This window comes from Thalassophryne amazonica, chromosome 4, assembly GCF_902500255.1.
Source record: "Thalassophryne amazonica chromosome 4, fThaAma1.1, whole genome shotgun sequence".
Lineage (NCBI taxonomy): Eukaryota > Metazoa > Chordata > Actinopteri > Batrachoidiformes > Batrachoididae > Thalassophryne > Thalassophryne amazonica.
The window spans coordinates 91,662,106-91,686,380 of NC_047106.1; the positions used below are offsets into that span (position 1 = coordinate 91,662,106).

Below are 24,275 nucleotides of genomic sequence, written 5' to 3' on the forward strand. Positions count from 1 at the left end.
CCTATGCCAGCAGTCATAGGGCGTGAAGCAGGGTACACCTTGGAAGGACGCCAGCCTGTTGCAGGGCCACATATAGACAAACAAACACATTCACACCCGCACACACACCTACAGACAATTTAAAGTTTCCAATTCACCTAACCTGCATTTCTTTGGATGTGGGAGGAAGCCGGACAACCCAGAGAGAACCCACAAAAACATGGGGATAACATGCACACTCCACATAGAAAGGCTACAGGTGGGAATCGACCCCATGACCTTCTCACTGTGAAGCAACAATGCTAACCACTAGGCCATCCTGCTGCCCTCGGCCGTTTATCAAATGTACTCCAATTCAAACATCATATGACATTGTTTGTGGCCAGTTCACACATAACATTGTTGAGGCAGAATGGCACATGAAGGAGGAGTCGAATGGCACTTGTGGAAAATCTGAACCGCACTCCAGCGTCTCATACAGCAGTTGCCACATCCATTCAGGCATGGCACATGCACTCTATATTCACATGCCGCTCGCCGGGCAAGATGCAGTCACACTGCAATCTGATCATGTTCACAGCATCGCATGGCATATCGTACGCAGGTCGGACATATCGTGGCGTGGCTGCATGAAATCATAGGGCATGCGGAACCGCGGCCAAATTTCGCGATTGAGGCAGCCTTTACATCAGCAGCCAAATGTCGGCAAACCCCGGACAAATGGCCATTCGATCCAGTCTCTGCTTGAGTCGGCCAAAATCCAGGTGCCACCCATGAACATCCAACACCACTCACGGGGCACTTAGAAAAGGAGGGACTATTCACACAGCTGGCATGAGAGTAGCATGCAGGTGACCACTTTTGAGCTGGCTGTGCGAATGACCCCACATTTTCTAAGTGCCCCACGAGTGTGCCGTTACTCAGCAACACAAATGGCATGCAAGTGCCTCCCCCCCCACAACGCATATGGCATGCAAATATGTCAACCCCCCCCACCATGATCCAACAATGCCAGGTGCAGCTGAGGTGGCCGGCATGCAATTGCTGTCCAGTGCAGTGTACATCTGGATGGCTGTAATGTCGAGATGGAACAGCTGAATGCTGTATACTTGCAACTCAGCTGAAGAACACACATCGTACCATGAACAACATGAACAACGCTCCATGCAATGCAGATGTGTGGGTGGGCTCTCATGCTCTCATGACATGTTGATGATTATGTACAGACAAGATCACATGGGGACCGACCAGCAACATCTGAGTGCGCATAGCACAGTGTGAACTGTGATATCAGCTGGCCAGGCTAATAAATTGTAGTCCATGACAGACAATAAGAGTGGAAAATAAATCAGCATATATGCAATAACATATATATAATTCCTGCGTGATCGCTTTGCTCATAGCGTTGTGGGCACATGGGTGTGTCAGCTGATCACCAGTCAGTAACTCACTGTGAGCTGGAACTGACAATGAGTCAGTTCATACGACATGTTAAATTAAAAATGCAGAGAACAGAGAGAGGATAAATAAATAAACAATAACAACATACATAATTACATAACAAATATATAAAATAAATAATCACAGAACAAAGGAACAGAGAGTGAGACTTTGAGTTGGTTGACAGAGGTGAGCGTGTCCACGCCAGTAGCAGCTGTGGAACACATATCGTCCCATGCAGGATATGACCTCACAATACTCCACCATGAGGTGTGTGCATGGGCATGCTGTCCTCACGTGGAAATGCATAAAAACACATACCTTTGCACCACAGGCAGTAGCGACCATGTCAGCACGCACATCATCAGGCAGGCTGCCCCATGTGAAAAGATCCATCTGATCATGTGAACACTCAGCTGGCAATCCAAATGTCACGTCCACCATGTGAGTCATAGTCCACATGACGTGGTGTCCTTCGGTGTGGCGTGGTGCTCGCTGGACATGTGGCGTTGGCTGATGTGGACATGATATGAGTGCATGGCTTCATTCATGTCACTCCAGTACCTTGTGCACGTGCATGGTCATGGGTCATGTACAAAGGAACAGGAGGATGATACTTGAATTGTCCGCACTTTCTAACAGGAATTAAATATTATAAACTGCTGTGTTTTTTTTAATTAATGTTACAGTGAGAACAGATTCATTACCAGTAACATGATTGTTACATTTAAACAAATCATTGTTCTGATCATGTTCTGACTCTGTGCTCTCGCATTATTTGGTGCATTGATTTATGTACATATGTCCAGCATCTAATTGCTCCACTGCTGTGGAAGTGTGATGTGGTACCACACTTTCCACATGTTCGCACTGTGATGCAGGTGGAATTTTTCAAGGATCGCCAATTCTATTTTTTTCACTGTTTTTTGGCTGGTTTCTGCTTCTTTTGCCAAACTTTGTGTTACGTGTAAGGGGCCCTTAAGCTTTTTTCTGCTTACATGTGTGAATTGACAGCATTAGGTATGCACCCACCCGCCTCCAGGAATGAAATGAAAAGAAAACCAAAAAACCCACCCCCAAATAACGGTGTATCTCAACAGGTCTCTGTTCTTCCCCAAGTTGCAAAACCTTGACAGCACAACAAGGTGATTGTTTAGTTGCAGTGGTGGTCTGAGAACCACAATAAGAAAGATTTTCCACAAATAAAGCCAATATAAGAAAGTTTGTATTCCATTTTTGCTTTTCTTTTTCGTTCTTAGGACTATGAAAAGTTGAAAATGCAAATTGTTGTTGGAACTATCCAGAATTCGACAGCCACAGCAGTGGTAGTATTTCTTATTGGGCAGGATGCAAAGGTAATTTTTACTATTGAGCAATTACAAGAAGATATGTTCCCTTTTTGTAAATAATAAAATGCTTATATCTTCATATTTCAGGCTTTTTTTTTTGAAGAAGTGGTACATCAGAACATAACAACCAAGCAGTGGATTGCTAATGATGCATGGGTGACCTACAGTCCTCTTGCTATTTCACGGAATGTTCCTTCATTGGCTGGAACTATAGGATTTGCACTGCAGAATGGTAAAATCCCTGGATTGGGGCCCTTTCTGGCTCATATTGATCCTAGTTTGACATCACCAGACTCTGATCCTTTCATCAGAGAACTCTGGGAAACACTGTTTGGATGTTCATTTACATCGAGTATTCATGGGATATCATCAGTGCAGGCATGTTCAGGCTCAGAGGTCATAGGTGAACATAAACTTTATTCTACCATTTGAAGCACTAATCATATAATTTCTGAATCAAACTCATGCTGGATATTTTCCTGCTTATTTAAGTGCAGCAGGTGATGTTTGGTGTTAGATACTGTTTAGAATAAAGCCCCTGTTACACATAGCAAGAATGTGCCGGAGGCATGCCAGACACAGCAAATACTGCCACAGTCTGACACAGTCTGGAGCAAAAGAGGCATTCTCGGAACACAGACAGACTGCCTTGTCCACACCTGTCAGCTTGCATCCAGAGCATATGTAGATGACACAGACTGCTGTCAGATGACCATAAAAGGCACTGCAGACTGCCCAATCTCCAAATGTCTGGATGGCAAACACAGACCAGAACGCTGTGCTCCTCACATGCACGTGTGTGCAAGTGCACAGTGTGTATGTGTGTGTGGTGCACACGTGCTCTGCGCACACGCGTGGGGCTGCAATTATCACTCAGCCGTGTGCGTATGCGTCTGTGTATGCATAATGCTGCATGGGCCACTAAGCACGCGCGCGGGGTGTGCTTAGTGGCCGCAGCTGATGCAGCTGCCCATGTTATATGTAGTTATGGTGGAGACAACAGTTCACATTATTTACATCGCCCATGGGAAGGAGTGGACAAATATCTGTACTGTAAGTTCTATTGTGGATATAACAGCCTGTTCAGATTTGTGGCAGCGTGCACAATTTGGTTTGATATTTGGTTTGGGTTTGGGAGTTTTTGATTTGATAGGCACTGTTTACATTTACTGTACATGATAATAATTCATAATTATTATCATGATGAAGCATGCCACATACATTTTAACAGTTCCTTTGCACTCTGTGGGGTGGACAGTGTTATCCGTGGCACGTGCAGGTCATACCAGCAGGCTTTGCAGTGCCAGATTCATCTCGAGGCTCCCTCGTATGCACTCAAATCATTTCAGATCCTATTTTGCTGTCATCAGAAAAATGTAAATTGCAGTCAGATGGTCCTCAGACTGCACATGGACCACTGTCGGATAGGTTTCCCATCTCAATGGCACCCGGAGAGTTTTGAACATGTGCATCATACTCGGGGCCGCCGGCCGATTTTGACCACCTGTGTCGACTTCTGCAGATGGCTGTCAGAACATTTTGGAACTGAAATCTGACACTTTTCAGATGTGTGCTGATTCATAATTCTGACGGCATTCTGCGTGACTCCGGTTATGTGTGACGGGGGTATACGTGTCTCAACTTGTTACTCCCTTCAGCTCATACTTTAGGGCCCTGTTGATACCTTCAGGTACACGTAGATCATCACCAATCCATTGTATGAGACCTGTGTGTTGAACTGGGTATATTGTGACAGAGCAGCATCACTTGAGTGTAGCTGCGAGAAATGGCAATAGCTGGATGCGTTCTTTACTTACTTTGTACCTTGATGTGAATTAATTTTTTCTTTGTTGGTCCCCCAACACAAACCATTCAAAGGCATTGGGGAGAGTTTGTATGCTGATGTGTCCCAGTTGAGAGTCACCTATAACGTCTATAAGGCTGTCTATGCTATTGCACATGCAATAAAGGACATGTTGGCCTGTAAACCTGGGAATGGGTCCTTCCTTGAAGAACAGTGTCCAGATGTCAGGAAGCTGCCACCTGTACAGGTGAAGTACATGAAATTCTGCAGTAATTAACTTGTATAAATGTTCATTTTCAAAAGTGATTTGGAAACATTTTTCCCCTCAGACAGCTCAGTACCTGCACAAAGTAAACTTCACAACACCTTTGAATGAATGGATGAGCTTTGATGAAAATGGAGACCCACCAACTTCATATGATATTATCAACTGGCATGAGACAACTCAGGGGAAAATGGAGTTTGTCACTGTTGGACATTTTGTGTCATCAAAAGGGTCAGATGGCCAGTTTCACATCAAAATGGACAGAGTAATATGGGGAGGAAGGAGCCGATATGATGTATGTTTTTCTGATGCTGTCTTCATCTTGAAATCAAATATATATGCCATGTGTGTAGTCATTCTGTCAGTTTGATGCTCATCATTATATTGCTTAAATGTAGGTTCCTGTGTCTGTGTGCAGCACTCCTTGTACACCTGGTACAAGGAAAGCCATGCACAAAGGCAGACCTCCATGCTGCTTTGACTGCCTACCATGTGCTGCAGGAGAAATCAGCAACACAACAGGTACTTTGGGTGGATTATATTTGTTGAAGTAAAATAGTAACTGGAATATATCACTGTTATCCATTCCAGAGTGTTGATGGGACCGTGGCAGTGTTAACAACCATCTTTACCGGATTTAATTCATAATTCATAAATGCAGAAAATCCATGAAACATTCCCTTTTAGACATCAAATGGCTGTATACATGAGCAACAGCTCTACTGGCAATGGTAGATTTCATATTTCAACATGAGCTTTCTCAACCTAAAATGTGTCTGTTGCCATGTTTTTGGTATAAAGCAAGAAATAACGCATCCTCAGACCAGGGGAAATGTACAGAAGCCTATTGCATTCACTGGGTTAAAAAAAAAGACCACAGATCTCGTAATTACGAGAGCAGGATCTCATAATTATGAGAGAAGATCTTGTAATTACTAGTTCAGGATCTCATAATTATGAGATAAGTTCTTTTTCTTTTTTGTTTGTTTTTTGTAATTACTTCCGTAATGAGCTTTCGTACTTCCAGTCCCTCAGTAAAGACAATCGTGAGAATTCCTGAGTCATAATCAAAAATCAGCCAATTTGCAACCTCCGACACTGCGCTGCAATGGCACACCACTTCTATATGCACTCAAAGTTTGGATTTTCCCCTAAAATGATCATGGATAAATGAAACTCCTCCAGTGAGGTGGGGCACGGAGCACCCAGACTGACATGCGCCTAGCTGGGACTGAGCCCCTGTCCCTCAGTGGACGGTGGGGCTGTGTGAGTGAAAGCTGGAAGTCTGGAGGGGAGCGAGACATGACTCATTTTGGTGAGACGCCTTGTGCTCCTCCCTGGACATTCATCCAGGAGCACCTGAGGGAAAAGTCCACACTTTGTGTCAGCTAACCTCAGCCCGCTTCTTTACGAAGGGACTGGAAGTACGGAAGTATATATATAAAACAATTTAGACACCTGATGTTTTGTCATTATTACGAGATCCTGAGCTCGTAATTATGAGATCTTACGAGATCAGCGGTCAAATGTTTTTTTTTGTTGTTTTTAATCCAGTGAATGCAATACGCTTCTGTCGAAATGCTACCTCAACCTGAAACATTAAATAAACCCATGCCAATTAAAACCAAACTGAAATGCAAGAGTGCAAACTGCAACTGCAACTTTATATTCTCTGGTCATGTTCATGTTCATGTCATGTTGGCACTGCCACACTCTTCTCCTCCTCTGTACCAATCCAAGGAAATACTGTCAGGATGACACATAACAGATCAAGGTCTTGGGATATAATGGTAAATTATACAGAGAAAGTGATCTGTTTCTAAAGAAGGAGAGAATCCATGCTTTGAGATAAACTGCTTAATTTTATCATTTTCCCAATGGACTACCAATACCATTATGTTTACCTGGGTTTGATTCCCTGTTTACGTCCTTGGATAAGGCATTTATTTTGGATTATGTCAGTGCAACCAATTGTAAATAGGTAATAGCCTTAGCTGGGGAAGTAACTGCGATGGACTGCTGTCCCATTCTTTGGGAGTTACAGACTGTTATTTGCTTCATTCTATGGAAGCCAGAGAAAAACACCAACATCAATGGGCCTCAGAGCCTGTTATACAAATAATGAATGTTTATGAGTTCAATGGTATGAATATTTCATTACGTGAAACCTGGAACATACCATACCGAATTAAATCGAATTAAATATTTGTTCCATTGAAAGAATGTAAAAACATTCATTATTTGTTTTATATAACAACTAAAACAGATCCTTGTCATTTGATATTTTATTAGTTTATAAACAACAGAAAGGGGACTTACATTTTGGTGTTTCACTGCTGCTAAAGTCCAAACTGCGACGTGTAGTCCAGTGATGCTGTGCACTGACTTTGGACTCCTAAAAAACAAAAGAACAACAACAAAAAAAGACTTTGTGTAGTTCCTCAGACCAGCCAAGAATCACGTCATCTTTTCATCTGAACAGCTCTTCAAGCATCCACATGGCTTACAGTGGAGGGATTGTGTGTGTATGTGTGTTACAATAATTATAACCCCTGGCAAAAATTATGGAATCACCGGCCTCGGAGGATGTTCATTCAGTTGTTTAATTTTGTAGAAAAAAAGCAGATCACAGACATGACACAAAACTAAAGTCATTTCAAATGGCAACTTTCTGGCTTTAAGAAACACTATAAGAAATCAAGAAAAAAAGATTGTGGCAGTCAGTAACGGTTACTTTTTTAGACCAAGCAGAGGAAAAAAATATGGAATCACTCAATTCTGAGGAAAAAATGATGGCATCACCCTGTAAATTTTCATCCCCAAAACTAACACCTGCATCATATCAGAGCTGCTCGTTAGTCTGCATCTAAAAAGGAGTGAACACACCTTGGAGAGCTGTTGCACCAAGTGGACTGACATGAATCATGGCTCCAACACGAGAGATGTCAATTGAAACAAAGGAGAGGATTATCAAACTCTTAAAAGAGAGTAAATCATCACGCAATGTTGCAAAAGATGTTGGTTGTTCACAGTCAGCTGTGTCTAAACTCTGGACCAAATACAAACAACATGGGAAGGTTGTTAAAGGCAAACATACTGGTAGACCAAGGAAGACAAAGCGTCAAGACAGAAAACAAAGCAATATGTCTCAAAAATCGAAAAATGTACAACAAAACAAATGAGGAACGAATGGGAGGAAACTGGAGTCAGCGTCTGTGACCGAACTGTAAGAAACCGCCTAAAGGAAATGGGATTTACATACAGAAAAGCTAAAGGAAAGGCATCATTAACACCTAAACAGAAAAAAACAAGGTTACAATGGGCTAAGGAAAAGCAATTGTGGACTGTGGATGACTGGATGAAAGTCATATTCAGTGATGAATCTCGAATCTGCATTGGGCAAGGTGATGATGCTGGAACTTTTGTTTGGTGCCTTTCCAATGAGATTTATAAAGATGACTGCCTGAAGAGAACATGTAAATTTCCACAGTCATTGATGATATGGGGCTGCATGTCAGGTAAAAGCACTGGGGAGATGGCTGTCATTACATCATCAATAAATGCACAAGTTTATGTTGATATTTTGGACAATTGAAAGGATGTTTGGGGATGATGAAATCATTTTTCAAGATGATAATGCATCTTGCCATAGAGCAAAAACTGCAAAAACATTCCTTGCAAAAAGACACATAGGGTCAATGTCATGGCATAGGGTCTATGTCAATGAGCAGATCTGATTTGATGCAGGTGTTAATTTGGGGGATGAAAATTTACAGGGTGATTCCATAATTTTTTCCTCAGAATTGAGTGATTCCATATTTTTTTCCTCTGCTTGGTCTAAAAAAGTAACCGTTACTGACTGCCACAATCTTTTTTTCTTGATTTCTTATAGTGTTTCTTAAAGCCAGAAAGTTGCCATTTGAAATGACTTTAGTTTTGTGTCATGTCTGTGATCTGCTTTTTTTTCTACAAAATTAAACAACTGAATGAACATCCTCTGAGGCCGGTGATTCCATAATTTTTGCCAGGGGTTGTAGCAGCGTCATTTTGCTCAATCAAATCATCCTCTCGGTAGAGTTGTTGACCCCGCATGCGCACGCACACACACGCAACCAGGTCGGCGCTTGTGCACATGTACTACTAAAAAAATACTGTGTACATCTTCAGTGCAGCGAAAAAAAAAATCATGTCAATAATGAATCCAGCTTTTCATTTTTTCTTCCTGCTTTCTTCCAGACAGCACAGTGGATTTGTTTTGTGTGTGCGTGCACATGTTGTGCGTGTGTGCACGTGTGCGAGCATGTGTGCACATGTGCATGTGTGCGTGGGCGTGTGTGTATGTGTGTGTGCATGTTTGTGTGTGCACGTGTGCAGAGTGCAATGGTACCAAACATATGGAACCAAATTTGCACTCCAAATGGAACCAAACTGCACTCTAAATGCAATGCAACACAAATGGGACAAATTAATCCATGTCATGTGACATACAAAGCACCAATCAAATGACAAGGATCCACTCAGCCGTTATATAAAAAGGACTTATGCCACATATACCACTGTAAAGCTTTATCATTACTACTGGAACTCCAAATCGTGCAAGATAATTAAACACAGCAGCTGCATTCGATAATTCAATGGAAATGCTGTCATTTCAGAATGTTTTCTTAACTGACATTCTGAAAATATCACAAAATATTTGTACAAGTCTGAAATAGAAATCCATCTAGTGACACCAGAATATTGTGAATGACTACATTGCCTTTCACAGACAATGGTAAAAATACAAACAGACAAAACACCTTATTTTTCTTTCTTTGTTCTTAAGTGTCCAGAACGGTTCTGGTCTGACTCGACCCACACAGTCTGCATTCCCCAACAGGAGGATTTTCTTTCCTATAATGACACAATGGCCATCATTCTTTGTGTCACATCAACTTCTGGGGCAACTCTGACTGCTGCTGTATCTGTTATCTTCCTTTATCACAGACACACTCCCTTGGTAAAGACTTATACCCCCTCAGGTTGCAAGGAAATATGTATTGGCTGTTTCAACACATTAAGAAAGTACATATTTTTCTTTTTAACTTGTCTTCCCACTGATAAATCTTGCTTCTTTTTTAAGGTGCGAGCCAGTAACTCGGAGGTGAGCTTCATGCTTTTGCTGTCGCTCAAGATGTGCTTCTTGTGTGTTCTGGTTTTCATTGGGCGTCCAGTGACGTGGTCCTGTATGCTGAGACACACATTTTTTGGAATAAGTTTTGTTTTATGTATCTCCTGCCTTCTGAGCCGCACTATCGTGGTGCTGATGGCCTTCCGTTCCACTCTGCCTGGTAACTTGATGCATTATGTTGGCCCTGTCCAACAGAGGCTTGGGATCTGCATCTGCACCCTGGTGCAGGTACGTTTATGCATGAGGAATGTGCACAGACCCAGAGAGTTTTTGTCATGAAAAGTGATAAGGTTCTGATTTTGTATTCCAGGTCATTCTTTTCATTCTCACCAACACATATTTCTGCAGGTGCTGATCTGTGGACTGTGTCTGAGCCTGGCCCCTCCACGGCCAGCAGAGCGAGATATCCAGGATAACTCGGCACCCAAAATCATTGTTGAATGTGCCATGGGCTCTGTGATGGGCTTCTGTCTCGTTTTAGGCTACATTGGCCTGTTGGCCTGTCTCTGCCTCCTCTTGGCCTTTCTGGGAAGAAAACTCCCTGATAATTTCAACGAGGCCAAACTAATCACCTTCAGCATGCTGATCTTCTGTACTGTCTGGGTGGCCTTTGTACCTGCATATATAAGCTCTCCAGGAAAATATACTGTTGCTGTGGAGATTTTTGCTATACTGGCCTCAAGCTATGGCCTTCTGTTTTGCATTTTTGCCCCAAAATGTTTTATCATCATCCTCAGGTCTGAAAAAAAAACACTAAAAACACCTAATGGCCAGATCATGATATATTTCACCACAACATGGTCATGAATTATTTAAACAGCACTGAAGTTAAAGATGAAGCTTTGTTCATTACTTGTGTGTGTGTATGTATGTGTGCATGCATGTGTGTGTGTGTGTTTAGGGGGAAAGGGTTCCGTATGTATTGTTCTTTTACCACTGCTGTCTGTCCTGCAAGAAAATGAATGATTGCAACCTCAAAAAAAATAAATAAATAAATAAATAAATGAAGAGTTTCATCGCAAAACGAGATACGAGGTCTATTAGAAAAGTATCCGACCTTATTATTTTTTTCAAAAACCATATGGATTTGAATCACGTGTGATTACATCAGACATGCTTGAACCCTCGTGGGCATGCGAGAGTTTTTTCACGCCTGTCGGTTACGTCATTCGCCTGTGGGCAGTCTTTGAGTGAGGAGTCGTCCACCCGCTCGTCGATTTTTTTCATTGTTTAGGAATGGCTCAGAGACTGTTGCTTTGTTTGATAAAAAATTTTTTCAAAACTGTAAGGCACAACTGAGTGGACACCATTCAATAAATTCAGCTGGTTTTCGGTAAAAATTTTAACGGCTGATGAGAGATTTTGGTCTGGTAGTGTCGCTTTAAGGACGGTCCACAGCACCTGACGGCGATCTGCGCTTCGAGGCGGCAGCGTCTCGCCGTTTCAAGTTGAAAACTTCCACATTTCAGGCTCTGTTGACGCAGTAAGTCATCAGAGAACAGAGAACTTTCAGAAGAAGTCGGCATGAGGAGTTTATTCGGACATTCCATTGTTAACGGTCATTTTGTAATGAAAGAACGTGCGGGCAGAGTCGCATGTCGGGCTGGACCCGACCGCGGGGGGTCGCGGCAGGAAAAACACCTCCGTTGGAAATCTTAACGGGCAAGTTGGAACATGCCCAAGCTGTTAAACAATTTCTCAGTTACTCACTTGTTGAAAGCCATTAAAAGCCGCCTGAATTCTACAAATGGTTTTCAACACGGAGGTGTTTTTCCTGTCGCGGCGCACACAGATTTGCCGAGTCGTCACGGAAACAACTCGGCGAATTTGCGCGTACGTCTTTCATTAAAAAAATGTCCTTAAACAGTGGAATGTCCGCATAAATTCCTCATGCCGGCCTCTTCTGAATCTTCTCTGTTCTCTCACGATGTCCTGGGTGAATTAAGCCTTAAATTAGGATGTTTTCAGCTCGAAACAGGCCGACGACAGCGCCTGGAAGCGCTGCAGGACGTCCCGCTCCGTGGGAAGTCCTTACACCGACAGAAACACCCCATAATCTCTCATCAGCCGTTAAACTTTTCACAGAAAACCAGCTTAATTTCTCGAATAGTGTCCACTCGGATATTCCTCACAGGTCCAGAAAAAATTTTGATAAAGCAACGCGCGCCGTCTCGAGCAGCGTGTGAAACAAAGGAATTCAGCCGAGAGGGCGGGACCACATCTCACTCAAGGCCTGCCCACAGGGAAATGACGTCACCGACACGCGTGAAAAAACTCACGCATGCGCACGAGGGTTCAAGCATGATTGGTGTAATCGCATGTCATTCAAATCCATATAGTTAAAAAAAAAAATAAAAGGGTCGGTTTATTGTCTAAGAGACCTCGTATATCCATTTTAGCAAATGTGAGAAAAATTACTTTTTTACTATAAACATATATAACAAAGGAAAAAAAAACATATAATCTGACTTTAGTTCATAAGTGCTTCAAAATACTGCATCAAAAATATATTGCAAATGTAACATTTTTGAGAAAAATGTAAATTTCATCACTTTTTTGCAAAATGCAACATATCCAAGTGCAAATAATTTCACAAAATGAGACATATCCTTCTTGCAAAAATGGATGATAAAACAGAATCTTCATATTGCTACTGCTTGAATATTATTCAAACTGATCTTACGGGAACATCCCAACCCTAACTGAACAGAACAAACAAATTGCACAGTTTCATAGTGCATCATCATCAGAACAAACTGCACAAATTCATAGTGCATCATCATCAGAACAAACAAACGGCATAAATTCATAGTGCATCATCATCAGAACAAACTAATGGCACAAATTCATAGTGCATCATCATCAGAACAAACTGCACAAATTCATAGTGCATCATCCTCATCAGAACAAACAAACTGCATAAATTCATAGTGCATCATCCTCATCAGAACAAACAAACTGCATAAATTCATAGTGCATCATCATCAGAACAAACTGCACAAATTCATAGTGCATCATCCTCATCAGAACAAACTAATGGCACAAATTCATAGTGCATCATCATCAGAACAAACTGCACAAATTCATAGTGCATCATCATCAGAACAAACCAATGGCACAAATTCATAGTGCATCATCATCAGAACAAACAAACTGCATAAATTCATAGTGCATCATCATCAGAACAAACAAACTGCACAAATTCATAGTGCATCATCATCATCAGAACAAACAAACTGCACAAATTCATAGTGCATCATCATCATCAGAACAAACTGCACAAATTAATAGTGCATCATCATCAGAACAAAAACTGCACAAATTCATAGTGCAGGGGTGGCCAAGTTCGGTCCTCGAGCGTCAGGAATGTGGCTCTCGAGGACCGAACTTGGCCACCCCTGTCATAGTGCATCATCATCAGAACAAACCAATGGCACAAATTCATAGTGCATCATCATCAGAACAAACAAACTGCACAAATTCATAGTGCATCATCATCAGAACAAACCAATGACACAAATTCATAGTGCATCAACATCAGAACAAACTGCACAAATTCATAGTGCATCATCATCAGAACAAACTGCACAAATTCATAGTGCATCATCATCAGAACAAACAAACTGCACAAATTCATAGTGCATCATCATCAGAACAAACCAATGGCACAAAGTTAAAAAGTACGTCATCAGAACAAGCAACTTTCACAAACTCCTCATTATTAGTCTCCCTGTCAGAATGAAGATCACTGTCAACCTCAGTGTTATCACTTGCATAAGACAAAGCTTGGCGATAGAACTCAGTGACATCTGATGGAGCTCCAATTTCAGACAGAAGGTTTTCGACATCAGTCTTTTTTGCTGCCTTCACAGTAGACACCATCTCAAGAGGCTTTGAGTTGAACTTCCTCCATTGCTTTCCACATTTTAGAACAGAATGGTAGCAATATTCTGCAGAATAGGAAGTTTTGTAACCAGTCTGATCATTCCTGATACACAGCATCCGGGCGTCACTCAGCTTGAATGACCTTTGTGATGTAACAAAGTTTTTTGTTTCAGATTTATAGTCTCGCGCATTCCAATCAGTGCCATAGATGTGCAAGTTACCATGCTTACGTAATATTGCATAGTAGTCTTTGGGGTGCAGGATTGTATCCTGTTTACGTATCATCTCCTCAATCCGCCAAAACACTCTGTCAGCCGGCAGAAAAATATGTCCACGAATGGGGAATGTGAATTCAATTTCAATGTCAGGAAATGCTGACTTTCATAAGGCACAGAGCATGGACAGTACATTCATATTCTTATTCTGCCCAAAGCAGGAGTCACTGAACAGTCTGAGTTTAGTTTTTTGATGCAAAGTACCATTCAACCGAACTCGAAAGCAGTCGTCCAGTGCAGAGGCAATCATGTTTGAGTCCTTTTTGTTTTCATGCTCCATCCAAACATATAGGTGGACATCATTCCTATTTTGATTACTCCCTTCACAATGATGTACCACCACACCAAACAGATACAGGTAGAGTTGCCATGAATAGTATGCCTGCCCGATCGGCGTTCGTGGCAGAGCCATGTTTTGCATAATGTTAAAGAAAACGGTGAGTGCAGTAGGGTCCACAATATTTAGCTGGTCGTAAAATACTCAAGCTCGTCTCCGATGCAGGATGAACATCGTATGTTTTGTTCATTTCTCTTCATCTGTCAAACTTGGATCCTTCATGGAAAGCCGATGTTTTGTGCAGGTGGCACAGGCATCAGTTGCTGGATGCCCAAACCCAAGATTAAATTCTTTGGAAAAAACAGTGCAGTACAGAGAGTAGCTGACTTGCTCGTGGTTCTGTTGTTTAACTAGTTCATACATGCGTCAAACTGAAAAAGCAAAAGGCAAATACTTGCGCCCAGGGGCTCCTCTCCGTCCATAATGGCTTTCACGACAAGTGAAAGTCTGTATGTGTGTCTTGACCTGCTCTCACTTCTTAGGCATTGTGCAGCCCTCCATGGTTTTCAGGACGAGGCTCTGCGTTGCTGGAGAAATACTGTGCAATGCGGGATGGTCTATCCTTGCTGATACCTGAAATGACACAAAAGAAAAGCACAGTTTAGAATAAGATATTACATGTCATTAAACCATACACGTTTGGCCCAGCCTTGGCACATGGGCCACACGAGAACAAGAATGTTACTTTTATTCCAACTTCATTAATAAATAGGCTTCGGGAAAAGCCTAAGTCCTGGCCTGTCTGTTTAGCAATTTTTGAGAACTCATATTTGTTTTACAAAATATCTTATTCATTCTTTAGTGTTCAATATAGTGCAGTTTGCAAAATAAAACACAAAATTAGCAAACCAATAACGAGAAATAGGCAACACAACATGATAAAGTAAAGAAACAAAAAATAAAGAGAAACCAAGGTCTATCCCATCCAACCAGATGCATAACTGCTTATGCGCAATCTGCTTTCCCCTACAGAGCTAAAAATAAATGTATAAAATGATCTTTCCATCTGATTGTTGTACCCTAAAATAATAATGATGATGATGATAATATAATAATAATAATGCAATATACTACTGTGACATCCTCTTTCCCATCATTCCTGCCCCAAGTCTTCTGTGTTTGTTTTAAATGCAACTTAGTGCATTTAACAAAGTAAACAAACACTAAGAGGACAAAGATTTTTCCTGTCCTGTTGAATTTTCCTTCTTTACTGTGTGTGTCTTATTTCTAACTATTGTGATACACAAAAACAAAAGAAATTTAGTTGTGATGGTGACAGTAATATGAATAACCATAAGCTGCCCTCAGAGGCATTATTATTATTATTATTATTATTATGTGTTGCTCCTGTACTGGATTTGGACCACTAATTTCTTTATTTTAATCACTAAATAATTCGACTTTACAGAAGACCTGTTGTGTCTCTGATCACATGAACTGTAAAGAAAAATACTGTTTATATTATATTGACTACCCGCCCCCACCCTCTCTCAATGAAACATAAGACACAAACTGCAAACTTACCGACAGAAACATGGTAGACACTGTTACTTTATGAGACAATGACAGCTTGACATAAGTAATTTTAGCCACAAAATGTTCATAATCATCAAAACCTAAAAAAAAAACCCACCGAAAACCAGCATAGCTATACTTTGAGGCCTAAGTCAGGGTACGAGGAATAGTTAGCTAGTAGCATGCAGAGTTAGCGCAGCTAAAGTTACCAATAACTACGTAAAACAAGAAAACAAATCTGACTTACCAAACACTTTAACAAAAGTTTTCTTGCAAACTGGAATCTTCTTGGGGTGTTCTGTCTCAGAGAGAAGTGTGTACTTCACAGTAACATCCTTGTGGTTTCAAACATTTTCATCTCGCACACACCGGCGTTTTGGTTCGGAAATGTCCATCAAACTCAGAATAAAGGCATCCTGGACTAACTTACTGGGATTGTCATAGAATTTGGCGTGATTTAGAGCCAAGTCTGCATCCATAATGAGATCAGCATGACACAGATGAGGATTTTCTCGGGCATTGTGAGCACAGTAAATCTGGGGGATCTTTCCGCCACCAGAATGCCTGATTCTGCGCTTTTTCTCGCATTCATGGTACGCCGTACCACCCCCCGCTTCCGTGGACGAGGAGCAAGTAATACTGGTTCTTCTAGGCCATCAAACATGTTCATTTTCTCATTTTTGAGCCAGTTTTGTGCACTTTTGGAAGCGAAGCGGCGAGCGAGTGAGTAGCCATCTTGGTTTTGGCATCAGACCAACTCGTGCGCTGATTGGCTGAGAGGATACATCGCAGTTTGTGTGGAAATGTTAATGCCTGTATCGCGTTTTGCAAAGAGGGCGTGTTTTAGAGCATGCATGTCTATGGATTTTAACTGGTTTTGCTGAAAAACGATTCAGCACCCACATTGCCCTCCCCATCAGCAATGATTTGGTATGAGTAGTTTTAAAAATTAAAATTTGATGCATATTGCGTTTTGCGATGAAACTCTTCAAATAAATAAATAATTAAACACTGGGGCACTATGCAGAAAAAACAAAACAAAAGCAGACTGCAACTCTTACAATTTCTTTGACTTTTATTTCAAAGCAAACTGCACAACCAAAAGATATTTTATGTTGTTCACTTTGGAATTTCAGGATCTCCACCTTGTGAACAAGCGCAGGAGAAAACTATTGAAATGTTTAAAAATATTGTCTCTCAAAGAAAGACGGGAAGGCATTTAAATATTTATCCCTCCACAGTGCATAATATCATCAATTGATGCAAACAATCTGGAGGAAATTCAATATGTAACTGCTTATTCATCCACAGCTGATATAACCACACAGACAAAGGATTACTTTGGAAAACCTTTGTCAAGAACTTGAACACTGAGTTACATTTACAAGTGCCACTAAAAACCTTACTGAGCAAAACAGAAGCATTTTCTTTTACTTGTCCAAGTGTGCCAGTCAACCTCTGTGGGCTAATATCTGTGATATCATGAGCAGGTGCACCTCTCCATGGTCTCATGCTCAGTTTCAAAAGATTCTATTACATGAATCTCACCTCCAGCATGTAACTAGGATTGTTTCACAGCGCAAGGCGGACAGGAGCCAGGACTACAGCCTGTGGTGGAAAGCCTCTCACCCGGCTACTGTGTATAAATAAATTGCATGTGATGATTCAACCAGACATCACGGTGTACAGAATTGCATTGTGCTGAAGTGAGCAAAAACAAACAAACCAAAAAAGAAATAGTGTTTGGAAAGGCTGTGTCTGATGAATGGTGGTAAAGCTTGGCCCACTGCCAGCACACTTGCAGCAAAGGTGTTGTTAGAGAAATTAGCCACTTGACACTGACAGGTGTCAAGTGGCTGACAGTGGCCCCGTGCACACATGCAGCACTGTTTAGCAGCAAATGCTGTCCAGTGGCTGACAGCGGCACACGTAGTGGCTTATTCAGCCATTATGAACAAATACACACAAAGGAGGACACAGCACTGCCTCCCACTCCGGTCCGTGTTTGCCATCCAGACTTTTGGACATCAGGCAGTCTTCAGCGCCTTTTATGGCCATCTGACAGCAGTGTGTGTTATCTAAATTGTCTAAACATGCTTTGGAAATTTGCTTTGATCCTGTAGGTGTGGACGAGATAGTCTGGACTGGATCCGCCCACAGTCTACACACCTCTTTCCCTCCCAACTGTGTCCGGATTATGGCCATTTTTGCTGTGTCGGCCTGGTTCTTGCATGTGATGGGGGCTTTACTGTGAAGCATCTTTTCAAAGCAGTCAATTTTAACTTTTTCAAATACCAGCATGGCTGAAATAGTAAGGTCAGTCACACACTGTCAGTGATAATAGTAAAAGCTGAAAACAAATATGAACACATTCTCAGAAGAGCATTAGTTGGAACAAATAAAATCCAAATCCATCTGGATGCTGCCTCTGTCTGCCTACCCACCTGGAAACTGAACATTCAAAGAATGTTCATTGAACGTTTGCATGAGAACATTTGCAAACATGTCATGAACATCATATGAACAAAGAATGAGGACAGGTAATGTTTGCATGCAAACATTCAATGAACATTATACAAACATTCACAAATGTTCACAAACGTGAACAGTTGAACCAGAACATTAAATGAACATTTGTAGAATGTTTGAATGCTAACATTACCTGTCCTCATTCTTTGTTCATATGATGTTCGTGCAATGTTCCTGCTCAATATATCTACAATTTTTTGTGATTTTTCCTATTGAGAACTAAAAATGACATAAAACAAACTTTATAAATGTTTTAAAATTCAACAGGTTTTATTCAAATAGTAACTTGCAATGTATTCATGGAATTCACATATAACATCAATAATGCAGAAACCTTTGAAATCCCTTACAGATTTAATGATGGAATTCATCTTTACAGAATTAAACATCATGCTCAAAAATAAAAAAGCACATAAAATGAAAAATTTTCAACTTTACAAAAGATTTCTTACATGGCATACCACCGACACTACTCCAAAAGATGTTCAGACAAAAGAATAAATCTTCGAGAAATAATAATGAAACCTAAAAAACATTCATCTATTGATCTACAACCAACTACACATTTTAGGAGCAACATACAGTTAATAATACTTTATATTTAAGAGCAAAACTGTGGACAGTTTTAAAACAAACATTACTCTCAAATTCCCTGAGAAAATTCCTATGAAAAAATATGAAGTTTTTAATCACAGATTTGAAGACTCAGTATGACATTAGTCAGATATGACAATGCAACTTGCTGAACACACTTTTAAGAGCAAAACTGAACAGTTTAACACAAACACATTACAATCAATAAATTTCCTGAGGAAATTCACATGACAAAACACTATGTTTTTATCACATAGAAGTATGACAGTCAGATACGACAATATAAATGAACAATTTTTAAAGCAAAATTGAACAGTTTTAACACAAACACATTACAATAAAATTTCCTGAGGAATTTATGATAAAAAAAATATACAAAAAATAAAAAATTATTAATTTAAATTAATGTTTGATCACCAGAGAAAAAGTTTCTCCGGAAGTAAAATAAAATTTTATCAAAAATAAAATAAAAATATTCCATGTACAAGTTGCTGCTAATCTGCTCATATAAATCTGCTCATATAAATATATATAAACAATGCTAAAATATCCTCAGCCGTATGAGGATTTGGTATCCCAGTGCAAAGTGTACCGTATTTTCCGGACTATAAGTCGCACCGGAGTATAAGTGGCACCAGCCACTTTATCCATTATAAAGAAAAACAAACCATAAATAAGTCGCACCGGAGTATAAGTGGCACCAGCCACTTTATCCATTATAAAGAAAAATAAACCATAAATAAGGTCCACTGGACTATAAGTCCCATGGACATACAGGTATGTTAACATGAAAAGTTCAGATGATAATATTGTGACGGCTACCGTTTTCGGATGCATATTTCACCAGTCGCAACTTGTAATCTGCAGAGTATGATTTTATTTTTGGTGGCATTTTTTCGGGCCTTCTCCATTGTCTTGTTATGTTATCAGTAACGTTAAAATTTTTATTTTTCTATGGTAGTCAGAAGTCGCAGGAACAGTCACACAAGCCTTGAGTGCCCTCTCGTGAGCTGCATTTTACCTACGGATATGTTTGTATTTTGCGGACCACATTGCGAGCCGAACCATGCAGCGCCTACCTGCGCAGCTCATGACCTCCCAGCGGTGTCGATCCAGCTCCTTCCAAGTGCAGACGCTAATCCTCCGCCGTCGCTCAGTGCTCCCATGCAGCTCTCAGCGTCAACTCTGCTCACACTGATATCCAAGGGTTGAAGCTGTCTTGTTAGCCGTCCCAGAATAAACACCATTTTCGTCTGCTTCAAACGCTTTTCACAATCATCGACGCCAGCTCCTTCCAAGTGCACACGCTAATCCTCCGCCGTTGCTCACCCAATGCTTCCACGCAGCTCTCAGCGTCAACTTAAACACTCTGCTCACATTGATATCCAAGGGTTGAAGCTGTTCTGTTCGCCAAGCCGGAATAACAGCAAGTACCGAGTTCGTCAGCTTCACACGCTGTGGGTGAGGTGAGGAATATGCATCCAAAGTTCTGTTCTCTGATTGGTTATCGCGACCAGCGTGAACTATAGGATGGCCGTCATACTACAGTGCCCATGATGCATTGCATTTCCTTTTCCGGTGGCCATTTTAAAACATAGATCGACTCTGTCACGTAAAATTGTTTTGTTACAGTAAATTAATTGAGATCCTACCGGTATATTTTTCATTTATAAGTCGCACCGGAGTATAGGTCGCACCCCCAGCCAAAACATGTAAAAAAGTGCGACTTATAGTCCGGAAAATACGGTATATATATATATATATATATATATATGCGCCCTTTATTGTGTTGTCTGTGTATCTCTAATATATTCGCCTCTGTATGTTTATATTGGTGTTGTAGGATAAACTCAATGACATTTTAATGGCATCCAAAGGAGATCATGCGTGTGCACACGCATGAGCTTCTGAAAAATGTGGAAGTTACCATTGACTGCAGGATGTGTGTGCACACTGATGTCTACGAGATGTCTTGTGTTATCAGGTTGTGAAAACAGCGTTTTCCGTTTTCGAAGTATTTTTCAGTAGCTTTTACATAATATATGATAGACATGTTAGATTTACACGGAAATGAATCTGTTTTGGAGCGGATTCTGCCATGTTGCATTAGCAGCCAGAGAGAGACCAGACGTGACGGTGCCTCTCTACTGTGACTGGGTGTCTCACCCCCCCGCCAAAAAAAGACAGATTTGCAAGATTGTTAGTTGCTCAAACCTGTAATCTGGGTCAGGAAGAAGTTCAGGATGGTCCCGTCTATAATTCTTCTGCTTGGATAGGACATCTTTGGATTATGGCACAATTGTAGAAATGATGATTGTGATATTTATTGCAGCCTCCATAACAACTCTGTAAATTTGTGGCACATCCCTGGCAAGGCTGCCTTTGACGGTTCCTGACTTGCCCTGACTGCTGAAGCACTGCCAAAGATAAACGGGAGCCGTAGCGTACAAGCAGCCCCTGACAATGCTCGTTACCTTATTCTTCCCTTGTTCCATTCCAGGGGTGTATGCAGTCAAGGCACTGATTAGGGCATTCCTCTGGTGCCTGGTTCACTTGTCCTCACCATCAAGTCTGTCATTAGCACTCTTGAGCTGCAAGTTGAACATTTCCATTGTTAGTCATAAGCAATTATATATACTTTCCTGTTCAGATACTGTATAATTTGAGCGGCATGGTCATAACTGGTATTCAACTCAACTCCTTATTGGACAGGCCCTATATTTTTAACAAGCTGTTTATTTGCTTGCAGAATTTTTCTCAGGTTAGTTATCAGCGAGGTATACCCCACAGGTGAAAGCAGATCAGACAAAAATGATTAATCCTCTGTACCCAACACTATTTGTGTAAAGGGCCTTTCACACCGCATGCTTTGGAAGTGTCAGAGGCACCACAAATCGGTCTAAAAAGCATTATTTTCAATGAAACACGTAGCTTTTTACAGGCGTTAGAAGTGTTGCGTCAAAAGCTGAGCTAAACAGATGCTTCTACCAGGAGTGTGCGCATTCCTGCTTGTCAACAGAATGACGTTCAAAGTTCGTTCAACCCAATCCAACTTTTGGCGCTCTGAACTGTGACAAAGCTTCACACTGTCCAATAGAAACGTGTTGGGTCCAAACATGGAAGACTCATGGAAGAAACCACTGATCTCTACAAAACAGAAATGTGTCACAGGACTGCTCATTTATACAGAGCAGTTTTCTGAAGAAAAATCCTTGCAAATGTTTAACCCAAAAATTAAATTGATTGTGAAATCAAATTGCTATATTAAAGCTTTTTCTTGGTTCATCGACACATATACAACATGGCGATCATTCAGCTTTCCTCTGGAAAAAAAAATCAGAGTGAAAATCTCCGCCCCCCTGCTGCATGCGTCGCGTCAGGGCGTAGGGAGGCGTTGACACAACGTGACTGATGACACATTGGGAATTGTTGCCTGACGCATATAAAGCATGCAATGTGAAAGGCCCTTTAGTTACTAGTTTCCATAAATACAGCATGTTTATAATACACTGTGTAAAAAAAAAAAAAAAAGGCAAAACTTTATTGAAGTGAAGAGGATCTAACAAACAGAAAACACATTAACTCACTTCTTTCAGCAACTTTACTGGAAGCCCCATTACTTCCAGGCACTGCTTGTAATTGGCTCAAGCCCACACTTCTGGTTTAGCTGGCCAACCTTCGGCTAATCTTGTCAGCAGCGTCCACATTGTTTTCTCTCCTGGTATGTCTGGGAACCGACACTTTCAGGGATGGTCCAAGGATGTAGTGCATCAACTTTGTCATTCAGCTGTTCGATACTGTGAATGATGTCATTCTGCTTCTCCTGGAACACAAAATGTATATAGATCCACATGTTACAACCTTAATACAGAAGTTCACACTTTTTTATTAAATCCTAATGCTTCACAAATGATTAAGCCAATGCTGTTGACCTTTCATCATGAGCACGGACAAATCTGTGAATGAACTGAGTGATGAAAGTGAGCTATGGAAAAAAAAAAACTTGAAAGATCTTGAAAAGGCCCTGGCGGGGTCTGGTGGTTGTCCCCCAGAAAAATGTGAAATCTCAAATACATTCTGGTGCTTACTCAGGTCTATTCCAAAAGAATCTCCAAAAATTAATTTTTTTTGTTGGCACAGGTCAGTTTTTCCACCCCAGATAAAGTGGTAAACCTCAGTAGTACAGCATAGAAGTCCTTCTGTTTCAAGTGTTTGGTACCATAGACAGTATGCACACACTATGCAAATGAAACATTATGCAAGGGACACAGAATTTTTTATATAAGAAATTCTGAAACTTTATATCAGCAATAAATACATGTTTATTGAGTAACAGGGCCTGTAAATTATTTCTTTAAGGAAGGAAAGTTAGCATATACAACTTCATTACTGACATATTTTACTGTATTTTCAAATTATATCCCAAATAGAACAGAGTATTTCTTGCCAGAAATGTTTGAATATTTTGCTTGCTGAACATGAATTTTAGAATCTACTGGCACAAGACACTATACAATCTTATTTAACCATTATAGTACAAACCTCTGGATAATCGGGCTGATGTGAATCAACTGTAGGCAGACGCTCAACCCACTGATCAGATGGAGGATTCACTGATTCAACAACTCTTATGGCAGCCGGCATGGTTGCTGTTGGGGGGGAAACAAGCAATAATCCAAAAATATTATCACAAGCTTATCTTCATAAAGTCTCTTTCTGGGCACTGACATTACTTAAACTTCAAATGCGTCAACACCTAATAAAAGAGTATATATTTTAGTCATGTTTTAGTCAAAATATTAATTAGGCCTGTGCCTCTCTGTGGCTAACGTTAGCTCTGTGCTAGTCAAAAATGTGTTGGTTTGGTTCCCATTCATCTATGGCTGGCATAATCAAGCTTCAAGCAAGTTTTGTTATTTCTGGCTAAAACGAATTTGTGCTCACAGCAGGTTCCGTTACCTTCTTTTGATATTCACAGCGTCGATATCACGGCACAAAGGCCCAGCCATTTGAAGCTAGCTGCTACCTCATGGGTAGCTATGTGGTGGTTCTTTGTGAGGAATCCCAGTCGAGGAGCGTCCAGTGTTAGTCTCCTCTTCTGCTCTCAGTGGTCTCTTAATCATAGTATAGACA

General features: G+C 40.9%; 1 pseudogene; it reads left to right on the forward strand.

Moving 5' to 3' along the window:
* The window catches only part of LOC117508975, a 112,741-nt pseudogene extending 101,927 nt beyond the window's left edge, over positions 1–10,814 (forward strand).
* Positions 10,815–24,275: the final 13,461 nt, after the last annotated feature.